Source organism: Squalius cephalus, assembly GCF_949319135.1.
Source record: "Squalius cephalus genome assembly, chromosome: 13".
NCBI classification, from domain to species: Eukaryota; Metazoa; Chordata; class Actinopteri; order Cypriniformes; family Leuciscidae; genus Squalius; species Squalius cephalus.
In genome coordinates, this window is record NC_137134.1 from 5,015,884 (window position 1) to 5,031,963 (window position 16,080).

Here is a 16,080-nt window from a genome sequence, read left to right on the forward strand (position 1 = left end):
CATATTTGTTAAAATATTATAATGTTATTTTTTTTTTATGTTATACAATTTATTATATTGTATTTTTTTTCTCTATGTTGATTATGAAAAGTAAACAGCACGAGTAAGATAGGATGCGCAGTATATCGGGAGACATAGAGTGGGTCAGACATGATTTTGACTACTTCATTAAGTTTTGTTTTGTAGAAAACCTTTCTTTAAAGTGAATTTCGTGAGAAATACATCTAAAGAAAGCTTGAAATGTCTTTAAACGAAACAATTCAAAACGAAAAGAAATAGGCTACTACTCTCTGATTATGTAATCCATGATGTGCATGTCTCTCTGCGCGTTCACTACGGAGATGGCGATCGTCAACTTCATCTTTGCAGTCGACACTGACACAGAAAACACTAGTTTATTATAAAAATCAATCCACACATCACCGGATTTACAAATGCACATCTTGCTTGTTGCACGCACACATATTATGTCGAAACAAGAGATATTATGTTGAAATAACATTATTAATAATAATAAATCTTTAAGAATATTTGATTGAATGCTGGATGTTGTGCTTCTTCAATTTAATAAAATGAATACTTTAATTGTGACAATTATAATGGGCCACCCCTGGTTATAACGGCCCACGTATTAAAAAATGGTCGGGTTTAAATCGGGCTCGGGCTCATAATTACAGTTAATGTGTCAGGCACAACGTGCACAGGCTCGGGAAGGGTCGGGCTTCATTTTTTTGGGCCCGATCTAACTCAAAGTACCGGTAGGTTCAAAGTCTCTGTGCGTGTGTATGTGCGTGCGTGCGTGTGTCTCTCATGGCAATGCATATCCCATGTTGACTGCTTTAAAATGCAATGTTTGAGAGATGCGTCTGGTGTTACATCTAATATGTTGTATATTCAAGTGTTTTATGGATATTCATAACATTGCGTCTATGTAATGTGGTGTAGGCCAGCGGTTTTCAATAGGTGAGGTGCGCCTCCCCTGGGGGGCGCCAAAGAGCCACAGGGGAGGCGCGACACGCAAAGAAAAAATAACTGTATGCAGCTCTATTGATATTGATAATTCTAAATTGTGTGTGCGAGTATTAGCTTTAAAGGGTTAGTTCACCCAAAAATGAAAATTCTGTCAGTAATTCTGTCCAAGTGACTACAGTGGCTCAATGTTAAGTTTAAGTTCTCATCGCTTTATAAACTTAAAAGATTGAGCCACTGTAGCCACTTGGACTATATTAATGATGTCTTTAATGCATTTTCTGGGCCAGCAAGTTATAATGTCTTAGAAGCCTATGGAGGAGTGAGCCAGCTCTCAGATTTAATCAAAAATATCTTAATTTGTGTTCCTAAGATGAACGAAGGTCTTACGGGGTTGGAACAAGATGACGGTGAGCAATTACTGACAGAATTTTCATTTTTGGGTGAACTAACCCTTTAAAATGCGTCGTTTCCTTGTCCCAAGTCAACAGAAGTCAGCATTAAGGGAGGATACGGAGCCTGGGAAGTCACCTGTGTGAGTAAAAAAAACAATCCGTGGCGACGGTTTTGCAGTCCGTCCGCTCAGTTTATAAACCGTACTCACGAATTCTCAAACTTTTCCCTCGGTTTAACAAATCGTGCCCACGGATTAATAAACCGTACCCACGAGTTTCTGATCCGCGCTCTCAGACTCTCAAACCATGCCTTCAGTTTTTGCAATCTGTACCCACAAATTAATAAACCGTGCCCACGCTTTCACAATCCGTTCCCACGGGTTTGTAAACTGTACTCACGGATTTGTGGCTCGCCCTCATTTTAGAAGAACACCAGGAGGTACGCTGTTAACGAATCTTGTTGTATATTGTTTTATTGTGTATTAAGTGGAATACATCAAATTGTCTTAACTGCGTCTGCATGCTTAAAGTGATTCTCAATTGTAGCGGGTATGGGGTGGAATATACAATTTAATATGAATGACGTGCATCAAAATCTTTTTTTGTGATAATCTTAGCACTTTATTATTATTGTATAACCTGAATTATGACTGATATTTGACGAATTGCTTTGTTCCTTTTTTGTACATTTTGGACAAAAGCGTCTTCTAAATATGTAGCCTAAATATGTAGCCGGTGTCACCGCCACCCCGGTGCCTTTAGGGTAACTAAATGGTGTGGGTGCCACCATCTTGGGCCCGTCATCGCAGCTCGCAGCTATATTTATAACTATATATATAAAAAGAAAAAAAAAGAATCTGTTCGATCTGATAACATGCCTTCATTGGAGTTGACTGTTAAATGTTATGTGTTCCGTGAACAAACAGCGTTGTCGTTCATTGATCAGAGAGCTGTCCATTGTGTTCTGATTTTGTTCGAGATGATGTGCATCTCCTTCAAATGTGCGCTTAAAGCCCAGACACACTGTGCCGATTTCAGCCGTCAGGTGTCGCCGGCGGTAGCTTTGGCACCGATTGCACATGTTAAACATGTTTTGTTGACTTGTGGTTAGGCCTACTGATGTTCAGTGATTTTAAAAGTAGCCTCAATTAGGCCTGCATGAAGTTGGAAATTATTTGCTGTTGCAAAGAATCGTTTATGAAAGTACTTTTAAGAAAGTTGTGGAAATAAAATAATATTTACATTTTATCAGCTGTTATTGAAACTCATCATTGCCAGGAACACACAAAAGATGGCATTTACTGCAGAGGCGTGTGTGGGTTAGGGCAGGCGGACGGGATTTTGGGGAAGGGGGGGGCTCGGTTGTCCTTACCTACTCTAAGGGGAGGCTCACATTCACCCAATTTGAAAACCCCTGGTGTAGGCCATAGGCTACCTGGTCATATTGCTGTTGGTTATGTTTAACGTGATGATTACGTGCTGCGCGAATAGAGTATACGATTATTATAAATATACCTACTGTAGGCTAATAATAATTGTGCCCTCCCATGCATTTCATATGCCCCCCTTAAGACTGAGGTCTGGCGACGGCACTGCATCGGTTTACACAGTCGGTGTTTTGACAACCATATTTAATCGCAGTCTGGTTCATACAACAACGTATATGCAGTATTCAAGCCGCTACTGTATTAATCAATAACCAACCTTTTCCATTCTTGTATCTATAGTAACTAAAGTGCAAATCAAAGATAACAACATTCAAAAATCTTTATTAAATGAGTCCAATCAAGGCATCGATGTCTGTGCCAGTGTAACACCGAGAACACAGAGAAAGCCTCGTGACCCACTGGTTGAGAAACACTGGTTTAATTTACAAAAGAAATTGATTCTGCTAAGCAGTGTAGTCGGGGCCATACACATGTAGACACTGTATACATTTCCCCAAGGCTTGTTTTGTTTGTTTTACAGATGGCTCAGCTAAACCGTAAAATAAAGAGTCCAATAACTACAATTTTTCCTTTTAATTATACAAATGTCTCATTAAAACATCTACAAATGTATAAAACTGATATACATTTTTATACATTAAATTACATACAGAGATTAGTTAAAACCCATAAAGACTTGTTCAATGGTTCACTGCATGATTCAATGGTTCACAGAGATCATCGCCCCACAGCGACGAACCATTGAAATTTCCAAGCGTTTTGAAACAGTTATGACGTAACGAAGCCTCGTCACAGTCACAGACTGTCCTGTTTCTGCTGTCAGTGTGAACCTACATACCCATTTTGTAGGATTCGGCTCATCATTATAAGTTTGTATTCTTATCTTTCTGTCTTGTAGAAAGAAGCCTTTTGTTGGCAGAAGGTTCACCTGCTGCCCCGTGTTCAGTTTAAAGGCTACAGGTATCTAAATTAGCCCTCCACTCGTCCTTGGTTCTCACTTCATCCACCACAGCCTCCACAAAGAACTGCTCATCCTCACTGTTGTCCTTTGCTCTTTCTACAATTCAAACTTTCTTTTTAGTCAGGCAGAATCTTGCAAAATTATTTTTTTCCACCACACTTGTGACAGTCTTTGCCATAAGCCAGGCATTTATGTGGTGCATGGTTGTTACCACATCTGTTATAGTCCTTACTGTCCATTCGTCTCGGTTTGCAGTGTTTTTCTTTGCTGCTTTGAGTTGCAAATTTGCTCTCTGACGCTTGGCAGATGCAAGTAACTGAGTAACTATCTTCTTACATTCTTATCCAGAATGCCAATTTGATCGCTGATCATCAAATTAGACAAACTCTCAAAGTTGCACAACTGGCTTTTCAGACGTAAATCTGTCATGTACTATTCAATAGTCTCTCCTTCTTTCTGCATCCTATTACGAAAACCATTTTTCTTCGATGTACAGTAGTCTTAGACATCGTACTTATCTTACTCCTCCACAGAGAACTGGAACGTGTTGAAGACATCTATCGCGGATCGGCCTGCCACTGTGAGAAGCAATGCAATTTTCCGGCGGTCATTATCCCTCTCCAGCCCGTCACTAACAGGTACAGCTCGAAGCTCTGTTGGAAGGGTTTCCAATTGGCGTGGAAGCATCTTAACCCTCTCATAGACAGTTAAAATAAGTCCAGAGGGCGAGACCGGGGCATCAAAGAGAAAGTTTGTCTTTCTCCTTAATTCCCAGTAAATTCAGCCACAGATGCCTCTTCGTCGCCACCATTGTAGCCATTGAACGGCCAATAGTGTGGGCTATCTGTTCAGTGCCGTGGAGGGCTAGATCTGTGGCTGTACCAAGCGGAAACATTCTGATCTGAAAAATGAAGCCTACCCGGAAGTGCGAAAAACTGCAATACATCGAAAATCCGCTAGAGGCAGGCCCCAAAAGGGAGCAAATGTCCATAGCCCCCATGTTAAAATGTCCGTTTTCACAGCATAAATTCATGTTTTTACAGGTTGGTCCCATGGACTTTTATTGTATTTTTCGATAGCTTCCGAGTGCCTGACAACTGTGAGGGGGGTGAATTTTTTTCTAACTCGTTAGTTTAGATCGTATTTAGATATAAAATGTATGACAATAAGGGCGTGGTTAACTTTGATTGACAGCTGACAAGGCAGCGCCACGGAGAATGACAACATAAGAAGCGCCATTTTTTAATACAGTTGACATATAATACTACTGTTCCCTTTCGTTGTCACTCCGAGTTTCGTCGGATGACGACGAATGGGGTTTCGCTTAGAAATCCTATCACCTTCGAGTATATAAAACGAGCCAATGGCAAAGAAATGCCATCGGTCTGTGGAGTTTGCATAGCGTAACTCCGCCCCACCCTGGGGGTATATAAGGAAGTGCGCTGGCAACATGCAGATATGTTTTCGCTTCAGAGCCAAGTTGATGTACTTCACTCCACAGCCAATCCTGAGATTCATCTCTTCATTCTCTTCGAAACGAGCCTCTCTCTAAGAGTTGGTGTGACAGCGAGTTCCAGCGAGTGCACATTCCCTGCTTATCTGTGCAGTGATTTGCCAGTGTGTGTGTTTTCTCTCCCTGGTCGCTTCAGCATTTGTGGAGAAATCTCCTATCTAAAAGAGCATGCACGTGGCACGTCTTTTTAAATATGCCTCGCCCGTGCACTTCTGGTTGCGGTCTTCTCATTTCTGACTCTGATGGGCACAATCGCTGTCTTGTGTGTCTGGGTGTAGAGCACGCTAAGGCAGCGTTTGTGGATGAGTCATGTTCCCATTGCGGGAACATGCCCATCGCACGGTTGCGGTCGAGACTCAATGACCTTCATGGTAGAGTCCCCTCATCCGCACCCCGATCTACTGGCTCCACGAGAGCTGGTACTTCGGCTGGCGGCCAGGGTGACCTGAGGGTTACGGTGTGGAACAAAGCGCCGACTATTCCACACTCCACACCGTCCTCTAGCGCCGTGCAACCCGCGAGTGTTTCGAATGAGCCCGCGGTACAGTCCTCTGACTTGCCGCGGGTCTCATTTGGCGCTCCAGAGGAAGATGTGATGTCGATCGCTGCATCACAAGGTAGGCAAGAGTCCTTGGGAAGTGAGGATTCGGCTGTGCTGCCACCTTCGGGTGTGCCAGCATTGCCCGAGTCTGATCCCGAGATGACTGCCATGCTTTCCCGGGCAGCCGCGGCCATCGGTCTTGAGTGGTCCCCGCCACCTTGTCCGGTGCGCTCGCGGCTGGACGATTGGTTTTTGGGTGCTGCCGCTGATCCTCGCCAGCGCGCAACCCCAATGCCTTTCTTCCCGGATGTGCATGAGGAGGTCACGAGGTCCTGGAAGGCACCATTGTCTTCCCGTGATCGCTCGGCGACCTCCTCCGCCTTGCCTCCTCTCGATCAGGCGGCCGCCAAAGGGTACACTGGGGTTCCCCAGGTTGAACGCTCTGTTGCGATGCATGTTGAGAATCCTTGGTTTTCTCCACCCCGCTGTTCGTCCCACGACGGGCAGCACCCTAATGTGGTTAAAGAAAGAACTCACTTCCCCATCTCTGAGCACACAGAGTGTCCGGATGACAGTGCGCGCCGCTCACGAGCCTCGCCACTCTCGTCCCCCTCTGTCGCCAGTTCCCTGCCAGAGCACGCCCCCGTGGGACGCTGGTCCTCCCCTGGCCTCCTCTGGCAGGACGCGGCTAATGACCGTGCCCCTGCACCACCGAGGGTACGTCTGTGGTCCGCATGACCCCGCTGGTACAGATCCTGGAAGCCTGGTTAGAGCTTCCCAGGCTGTCCCGCTGGGTCGCGAGGACCATCAGGCTCGGCTACGCGATTCAGTTCGCGCGGTCTCCTCCCCGCTTCAGGGGAGTCCGCTTCACTTTGGTCGGTGGCAATGCCCCGGTTATGAGAGCGGAGGTCGCTACCTTACTGGCGAAGGGTGCGATCGAGACTGTCCCTCCAGCCGAAATGAGGTCCGGCTTTTACAGCCCCTACTTCATTGTACCAAAGAAATCCGGTGGGTTACGACCAATCCTCGACTTGCGCGTCTTGAACCGCTCCCTTCACAGGATGCCGTTCAAGATGCTCATGGCCAAACGCATTTTCGAGTGCATACAGCCGCAGGATTGGTTTGCAGCAATCAACCTGAAGGACGCCTACTTCCATGTCTCTATTCTTCCTCGACACAGACCGTTTCTACGGTTTGCTTTCGAGGGGCAGGCATACCAGTACGCGGTTCTCCCTTTCGGGCTAGCCCTGTCTCCTCGCGTCTTCACGAAGGTCGTCGAGGCAGCCCTTGTTCCCATTCGGGAACACGGGGTTCACATCCTGAACTATCTCGACGACTGGCTGATCCTAGCTCACTCTCGAGACCAGGTTTGCGAACACAGGGACCTAGTGCTCCGGCACCTAGCTCGTCTGGGCCTTCGGGTCAACTGGGAAAAGAGCAAACTCTGCCCCGTGCAGAGGATCTCTTTTCTCGGTATGGAGATCGACTCGGTTGCCATGTGCGCGCAGCTTACGAGCGAGCGCGCAGTCACTGCTGACTTGCCTTCGTCAGTTCGAGGGCAAAAGTGTGGTTCCACTGAAACTATTTCAGAGGCTCCTGGGGCATATGGCATCCGCAGCCGCAGTCACGCCGCTCGGGTTGCTTCATATGAGTCCCGAGGTGGGCATGGCATCACGGCACGTTCCGAGTCCCAGTGACTCCGACCTGCCGTCAGACCTTCACCCCGTGGTCGAACCTCAGTTTTCTTCGGGGCCGGAGTGCCCTTGGAACGAGTTTCCAGGCATGTTGTTGTATCAACAGATGCCTCCACCACGGGCTGGGGCGCCATGTGCAATGGACATGCTGCCGCGGGCTCCTGGACAGGACCCCAGCGCCTTTGGCATGTCAATTGCCTCGAGTTGTTGGCTGTACGTCTTGCCCTGCACCGCTTCCATGCGTTGCTCAGGGGTCAACACGTATTAGTCCGATCAGACAATACCGCGACTGTAGCGTACATTAACCGTCAAGGTGGTCTGCGCTCCCGCCGTATGTCACAACTCGCCCGCCACCTCCTCATATGGAGTCAGAAGCATCTGAGGTCGCTTCGAGCCATTTATATCCCGGGAGACCTGAACCAGGCGGCCGACGAGCTGTCTCGGCTTCGGCCTCTCGCTGGAGATTGGCGACTCCATCCCCAGACGGTCCAGCTGATCTGGGATCAGTTCGGGGACGCACAGGTAGACCTGTTTGCCTCCCACGACTCGTCCCACTGCGGCCTGTTTTATTCCCTGACCGAGGGCACGCTTGGCACGGATGCACTGGCGCACAGCTGGCCGCGGGGCCTCCGCAAGTATGCGTTTCCCCCAGTGAGCCTCCTTGCGCAGACCTTGCGCAAGATCAGGGAGGACGAGGAGCAGGTCATTTTGGTTGCCCCTTATTGGCCCAACCGCACCTGGTTCTCAGAACTAGTACTCCTCGCGACACCACCTCCCTGGCCAATCCCTCTGAGGAAGGACCTGCTTTCTCAGGGACGGGGCACCTTATGGCACCCTCGTCTCGATCTTTGGAACCTCCACGTGTGGCTCCTGGACGGGACGAGGCAGGTTTGAGTACCCTACCACCAGCGGTGGTGGCTACCATCACTTCCGCTAGAGCATCGTCCACGAGACATGCCTATGCGTTGAAGTGGAACCTCTTCGTCAACTGGTGTTCTTCTAAAAATCTAGAACCCACGAAATGCCCCATCAGTGTCGTGCTTTCCTTCCTGCAAGAAGGGTTGGAGCGAAGGCTGTCTCCCTCCACCCTGAAAGTGTATGTTGCCGCCATTGCCGCACATCACGACGCAGTTGATGGTAAGTCCTTGGGAAAGCACGACCTGATCGTCAGGTTCCTGAGGGGAGCCAGGAGACTGAATCCTCCTCGTCCTCCCCTCGTACCCTCTTGGGACCTCTCAGTGGTTTTAACTGCCCTGCAGAGTGCTCCCTTTGAGCCTCTGCAATCAGTGGAGCTTAAGTTCCTGTCAATGAAGACAGCGCTCCTGGTTGCATTGGCCTCCATCTAGAGGGTAGGGGACCTGCAGGCATTTTCGGTTGACGAAGCGTGCCTGGAATTCGGACCGGCTAACTCTCACGTGATCCTGAGACCCCGGCCTGGATATGTGCCCAAGGTTCCCACCACACCCTTTCGAGACCAGGTGGTGAACCTGCAAGTGCTGCCTTTGGAGGAGGCAGACCCAGCCTTGGCACTGCTCTGTCCAGTACGCGCACTCCGTGCCTACGTTGACAGAACGCACTGTTTCAGGACCTCAGACCAGCTCTTTGTCTGTCATGGTGGGAAGCTGAAGGGAAAGGCTCTCTCCAAGCAAAGGTTGTCTCACTGGATAGTGGACGCCATTGCTTTGGCATACCAGCAGCAAGGTCGACCATGCCCCCTTGGTGTGACGGCCCACTCCACCCGGAGTGTGGCATCCTCTTAGGCTTTAGCGCATGGCGCCTCGCTAACAGACATCTGCAGAGCTGCAGGCTGGGCGACACCTAACACATTCGCGAGATTCTACAATCTCCGAGTGGAGCCAGTTTCTTCTCATGTACTCGCTTCAACTAGCCGGTAAGAGATTCTGCTCAGGTTATGCAACTGAGCAGCTTTCGCGCTTGGCTAGGTGCCTCCATGTGCATGGTTCCCCCTCTGGGCGACCCCCACATGTGTATTCCACTGTAAGCCTCTTTGAGCATGTGTCTTTCCCTTGGCAAGCCACCTTGCCACCCCTGGGGTTGAAATATTCCACCTGCGGCTGGGCACACCAGTGATTCTCCATATGCAGCCCTTCGGGGTCATATGTGTATCCCAAGTCCCCCCCTTCGGGCTGGGCATAATTGCATATTTCCACTGGATATGCTTCCCAGTGTACCTTGGTATTCCTGTGTTAAGTAGGACTCCTTCGTCCGTGCTAGTCTCACGACAGGGAGCTCAGACTTACGCAGGGCACTGGAAGACAGTCGAGAGGTGGCGTGATTACACTGGGAACCCCATTCGTCGTCATCCGACGTAACTCGGAGTGACATGAAAGGGAACGTCTCGGTTACGTATGTAACCCTCGTTCCCTGAGTAGGGAACGGAGACGTTACGTCTCCCTGCCACTTCCGCTGTACCGCTGGAACGCCTGAGTTCAGTCTCGGCTCCTCAGCGAAGACATATCTGCATTTTGCCAGCGCACTTCCTTATATACCCCCAGGGTGGGGCGGAGTTACGCTATGCAAATTCCGCAGACCCATGGCATTTCTTTGCCATTGGCTCGTTTTATATACTCGAAGGTGATAGGATTTCTAAGCGAAACCCCATTCGTCGTCATCCGACGTAACGTCTCCGTTCCCTACTCAGGGAACGAGGGTTACATACGTAACCGAGACGTTTCTGTATCATGAAATGTAGTTTTAAGATTTTTCAGGCAAGAATGTAGTTGTTTAAAGCTCAAATCTGTGGTTTATTTAAAGATTTATGAAAATTGTATCCAGTTGATCCAGCGATGACCGGGCGCTCGGCGTTCATGTACCCCGCCTGGGGCAACCTTTCCTCGGCTAGACGTTCTGAGGTTTGCCGCCAATGCCGCGGACTCTGGCGTCTCCGTAGTGGTTAAACATGACATATAATTCGTCTTCTGTATATCTAATGGGCGATTTTTGGTCTCGTGAATCTATAATTTTTTCCCTGGGCAATCGTTTTGGCTGAGGGGAAGTTTCATAACTTTATAAGCTATTTAACTTTACCGATGTATGGTTAGACTAGAGCGCTGACTTTGTTTGTTTGACTGAATTGTTTGCTTTATTTGTATAGCTTCTTATACCTTTTACTTATACTTTTATAATGGCTAATATTGATAAAACTGAAATTTAACAAAAAGAGACTGGGTTGAGTTTTGTCATTTTAAATTTTAATACAACGAAGATGATCTGTAATGTTGTTTACTGCAAAATCTGTTGTTTAGTACAAATGCACATATTGCCTGGACCATAAAATGTTTAATATTTTTATATTATATTTAAAATGAAAAGAGGCAGGTTTGTGTTTTATATTTTGTTTTTTCATAAATAGGCAAACGTTATGTAGCCTGGTAATACCAGACTCTGCTACTTCACTTTGCTTCGTAGAGAGAGTCTGGAATAGCATAATAGAGAAGTGTTTTCTCTCTCGCGGGGGGGCGCTTGTCTGAAGTTTAAAATCATTGGTTACCCGTAAGCCAATCACATAACGTTTGGTTATGGCGTGTGTTATGCGCATGCTCAGCCGCATCTAACTTCCACTGTAAACACATGTATGGTGCAAAAACTAAACCATCGAGCGAAATACCGGAGTGAACATGGCTGTGAACGACTTTTGCAGATTATGTGAAGTAAATCTACGCAAGTACGCATCCACCACGGTACAATCAGCGTCTACGTCACGGCTCTCAGCCCGCCCTCTGTTCGTTGATTGGCCCGGCTGTTTTCAGGCCGGTGGAAAACTGAAAGATACGCTGCTATCTCAGACTGACTACAGGAGCGAAATGAAATTAGCGGAAGTAGGAAGTCTGACGTAGTCAGGCTAAACGTTATGTGCAGTTGAATATAATCAATACGCGTTGCCTGAACCACATTTGTGTGGCTATAATGTTTAAGATTTCTTTAAATGAAAACGAAAAGAGTTAGTATGGTGTTTTATAACATATTTCGTTGCCTAAAATATACACAGAGATAACCGGAGTAGCAGAGCGAGCTGAGTGACGCGCGCTGCGTCAGAAGGTGGGCGGGGTTAGGATTTCCCAAGATTTTCCAAGATGGCGCCGCCCATACCCCCCATAAACGGCTTCAAACCCGTTCTTCAGAAAGTCTATGGGTGACGTCACAGACGCTTTGTCCATATTTTTTACAGTCTATGGGCTGTACGCACTTCCTTCACTGCCTCCGGAGACAACCACAACCCCTTGTGCACGCACACGGCCGCTCATTTACAATACTACAAATTCATTAACAATAAAATGAGATTAAGAAAAAAATTCATGTGCATACGCACGTTATGAATCTTGTTCGTACAAATCCAAAATAATCCACACGATTATTAGTGAAGGAGACCCAATGACATTATTTTTCCTTCTACCTTTCCAATTCTACCTCTCTCTTCCTCTCTTAGCTTGTGTTCTCAATAAATTCCTACAACACTCCTACCCTGGAAACCCAGAGTTCTCGCGAGAGCACAAACTGAATTTGCTCAGCGAGTTACTCTGGCGTCGAGTGATGACGCTCATTAAATATGCCCTTGTATCCGAGCTGCACCAATCACATCGGGTTATCTGATATAGGCGGGCCAGAGGCGAGCTAAAGATGACGACAGCGCTGTGACGTCGAAGTCATTAGTAAACAGTGCAAGATGGCTATGGATGAACACCAGTTGTTTGAAACGGCTTTGGCCGCTACAATGAACGAGTTAGACTTGGCTTTTTATCTAAAACAGGAACAGAAGACGGCGCTCGAATCCTTCCTTTGCAAGAAGGACGTTTTTGCTGTTTTGCCGACCGGATATGGCAAGAGTCTAATCTACCAGTTAGCGCCGCTGGTAGCTAAGTGTATGGGGCTTGTTGTGATTGGTCGTAGTGTTATCCAATTGCGTGCAGTGAGATTTTCAAATGCATGCTTGGTGCCGCCCCTCGAGCTGGGCGATCATCATTAGTCAACACCAGACCATTAATCTTTTAGATTTGGGTCTGGATTTCCAGGCTACAACACTCCAACATCATACACAGAATTCGACGCAATCCAACTAACCTGCTTCCTGACTGCACCTCTTCTAGCACTCCTCTCTCTCTTTCTGTGGGGCTATGAAATTTCAGGTCAGCTGTAAACAAAGTAGATTTTATTCCAGCCTTCACCACCCAAATAGCTGGGCACCTTAAGCTTGACTGATACCAGGATTCAGAGGACAGCACTTACTGCTCTCTCCAACAACTTCCACGACCAGTTAGGCTGGGAGAACAGCTAATTTCTCATAGCTTGAAGTATTATCTTTTCTGTGCAACAATAACTCCTTTGGATTACTTTCACGATTCCCAAACAGCTTAATGTTCTTGTAAAACATCTCCCTTGAGGTCAGCTGGGAAAGGGAGTTGGATGTGTGACTTCTGGTTTGTGGGAACTTCATTATGCAGCTGAAGAAACCTTAGGGCCCTGATATACAGGGTGGGCCATTTATATGGATACACCGTAATAACATGGGAATGGTTGGTGATATTAAAGTCCTGTTTGTGGCACATTAGTATATGTGAGGGGGCAAACTCCTCAAGATGGGTTTGCCCCCTCACATATACTAATGTGCCACAAACAGGACTTTAATATCACCAACCATTCCCATGTTATTACGGTGTATCCATATAAATAGCCCACCCTGTACTTCAAGCAAAATCGAAGAACAAACTGGTGTGAAGTCATTTAAAACAAAATCAGGCCAAAACAACATTTGTTTTATGTTTGTTTTGGGATTTTGAAACTTTCCGGAGAAGTTCACACTGGCTGGTAAATCCACTGTGATCTGATGCTTTCTTAACCCCACTGTCATTTTTTGATTTACACTTTCATCTAAACGTCACTCTCAGCAGCGTGGGTGGCGTCAGGATCTCCGCTAACAGTAAACTGCTGCTCACATATTTCAAACTGCTTTTTACTTCAAAGCGAAGAACGAAAAATAACTTTGCCATGAGAATCTCAGATTTCCATAATCTCCTCGCCCAGGGGTGTCCAGTCCTACTCCTGGAGGGCCACTGGAGGGCTTCTGGAAAATCAGAATCTTGTTGGGATTGTTGGAGCTAAACTCTGCAGGACGTTGGCCCTCCAGGACAAGGATTGGACAACCCTGCCCTTACAAAAAAGAAGTTTGACAGTATGATATTAGTATACTACTTTTAAACTAAAAAGAAGAAAGTATACTTTCAGTCTACTTTTTATGTACTTTTTAGAAATACACTTAAAATTACAAGTATTTTTGGCCTATACTTGTACTTAATCTTTTGATCGAGATAATTAATTAAGTATTCTAAGTATACTTGGCTTTGTAGTTAAGTTAATTTTTTTGATTGAGTTGCCAATTAAATACTTTTTTCACATTACATACTGTCTTATAAAATTACATTGTTTGAAAATATTGATTTATAAAGAAAAGTGATATGTTTAGAGTATCGGAATTTTTGTGTAGGCTAGTCCTAGTGTACATTGGAATTAACTTTAAATCTACTTTACTCTTTCTCCACCACTGACTGAATTTTCAGGTTATCAATGTTTTCACTGTTATACATTAGGGGGCGCTATTACGCATCTTCTAGTACAGAATCTCTGGTTCAAAACACAGGCGAAGAAGCATTCATTGTTTATCCACATGTGAATTAACGCAATCACACATCACTGAATTAAATGTCGAACCCAATAAGAGGAAATGACTGTGAAGCTTTGTAGATGTTAATGGACTCGATCTTCTCCATCTATGTTTTGACAATTGTTCCCAATCCAATCCAGACGTTGTCTTTGACAAAACTTAGATTTGCTCAGCTTTTTGTTCAAAATGTTGCTTTTTAATGATATTTACCCACATTCAAATGTTGATAAAAAAAGAAAGCATTAAGCTAGAATTCAAAAGCAGTGGGTCTATTCTTTCTTTTGATAAATTGCATGTTAATTTCCCTATCGAAAGCTACAATCGATGCTGCACTGCTCAGCGCATTGGGAACGTCGTGACCAGCTGTGAATATTGTGTGTAACACGTCGATAGAATTGACCCGGAGGTAATATAGCCTCGGTCGATGACGTCATCGGCGTGCACCCGCAACACGAGGTTATATCAATTGAATAAATTTATTGCCATGTCAACAAGTTGATAGGAATTTGTCTTGGTACAACTCTCAGACGTAAATAACCTAAAAGACAAACATCATAAGTACAAAAAAACAGACAATGTTCACCAACAATACCCAGCAAACAGTAGGACATTAGACCAAAACCCCGCAGAAAAAAGACAATACCCCTCGGCAGAGAAAGTGCACAGTGCATACAGTGATAAAGTGCTGCTAGCAGTCAGTGCAAGTTCAGATGTCTGATAGCCAGAGGGTAAGTGCTGTCTCTGAAACGTGATGTGGAAGTCTTAATGCTCCTATATCTTCTTCCTGATGGAAGGAGATTAAAGAGATGGTGAGCGGGGTGAGAGTGGTCCGCTATGATTTTTTTAGCCTTTCTAATTATTCTGGTGGAGAAAAGTGAAGAAAGTGAAGGGAGACTACAGCCTATAATTGTTGATGCTCTGCGTACTACTCTTTCCATCCTAGCTTTGTCCTGAGCAGTTGTGTGACCGAACCAGACAAGCATGGAATAAGTGAGCACGCTTTCAATAGTTGACCTATAAAAGTGGGTCATGGCAACTCGGCTGACTCTAAACTTTTTGAGCTGCCGCAGAAAGTGGAGTCGCTGGTGAGCTTTACTGATCTTAATATTAGTGATAAGCTCCCATGATAAAGATTCCTGGATTGTGGTCCCAAGGAACTGGAAGGAAGTGACCCTCTCCACCTCCACCCCATTAATGGAAAGCGTAGGGAGGGCACTAGGGGTCCTTCTAAAATTCACAACCAGTTCCTTGGTTTTTGAGATGTTAAGAATCAAGTTATAGCTTTCGCACCATTTCACCAGCCCCTCCACTTCTCTGCGGTAGTCAGACTCATCTCCGTTAGTAATAAGACCAACTACAGAGGTATCGTCAGCAAACTTAAACAACAAAACTGAACTGGTGTGTGATTGACAGAATTGTGTGTATAAAGAGTACAGAAGTGGGGAAAGGACGCAGCCCTGAGGGGTGCCAGTATTCAAAAACTTTGATTGTGAAACGTAATCACCCATTTTAACCACCTGCTTCCTATCGCATAGAAAGTTGAAAATCCATTTGCAAAGTGATGTTCTAACACCTAGCTCCTGTAAAGTGTTGATCAACTTCACAGGAACGATGGTGTTGAACGCAGAGCTAAAGTCCACAAAGAGGACACGTACATATGTAGATTTTAACTCCAGATGTTGAAGAATAGAATGCAAACAGAGTGAAACTGCATCATCAACACTCCTATTTGCTCTATAAGCAAATTGGTGGGGGTCAAGTGAAATACTGGACAGGTGTTTACATATCAAACGCTCAAACACTTTCATAATGACAGAAGTTAAGGCCACAGGCCTATAATCATTAAGAAACGAGATTCTATTTTTCTTTGGAACTGGAATGAT

At 45.8% G+C, this 16,080-nt stretch overlaps 1 protein-coding gene across 1 annotated transcript in view; it reads right to left on the bottom strand.

Moving 5' to 3' along the window:
• The window catches only part of lmcd1 (LIM and cysteine-rich domains 1), a 93,521-nt gene that overhangs the window by 7,414 nt on the left and 70,027 nt on the right, over nucleotides 1–16,080 (bottom strand). The window lies entirely within an intron of this gene.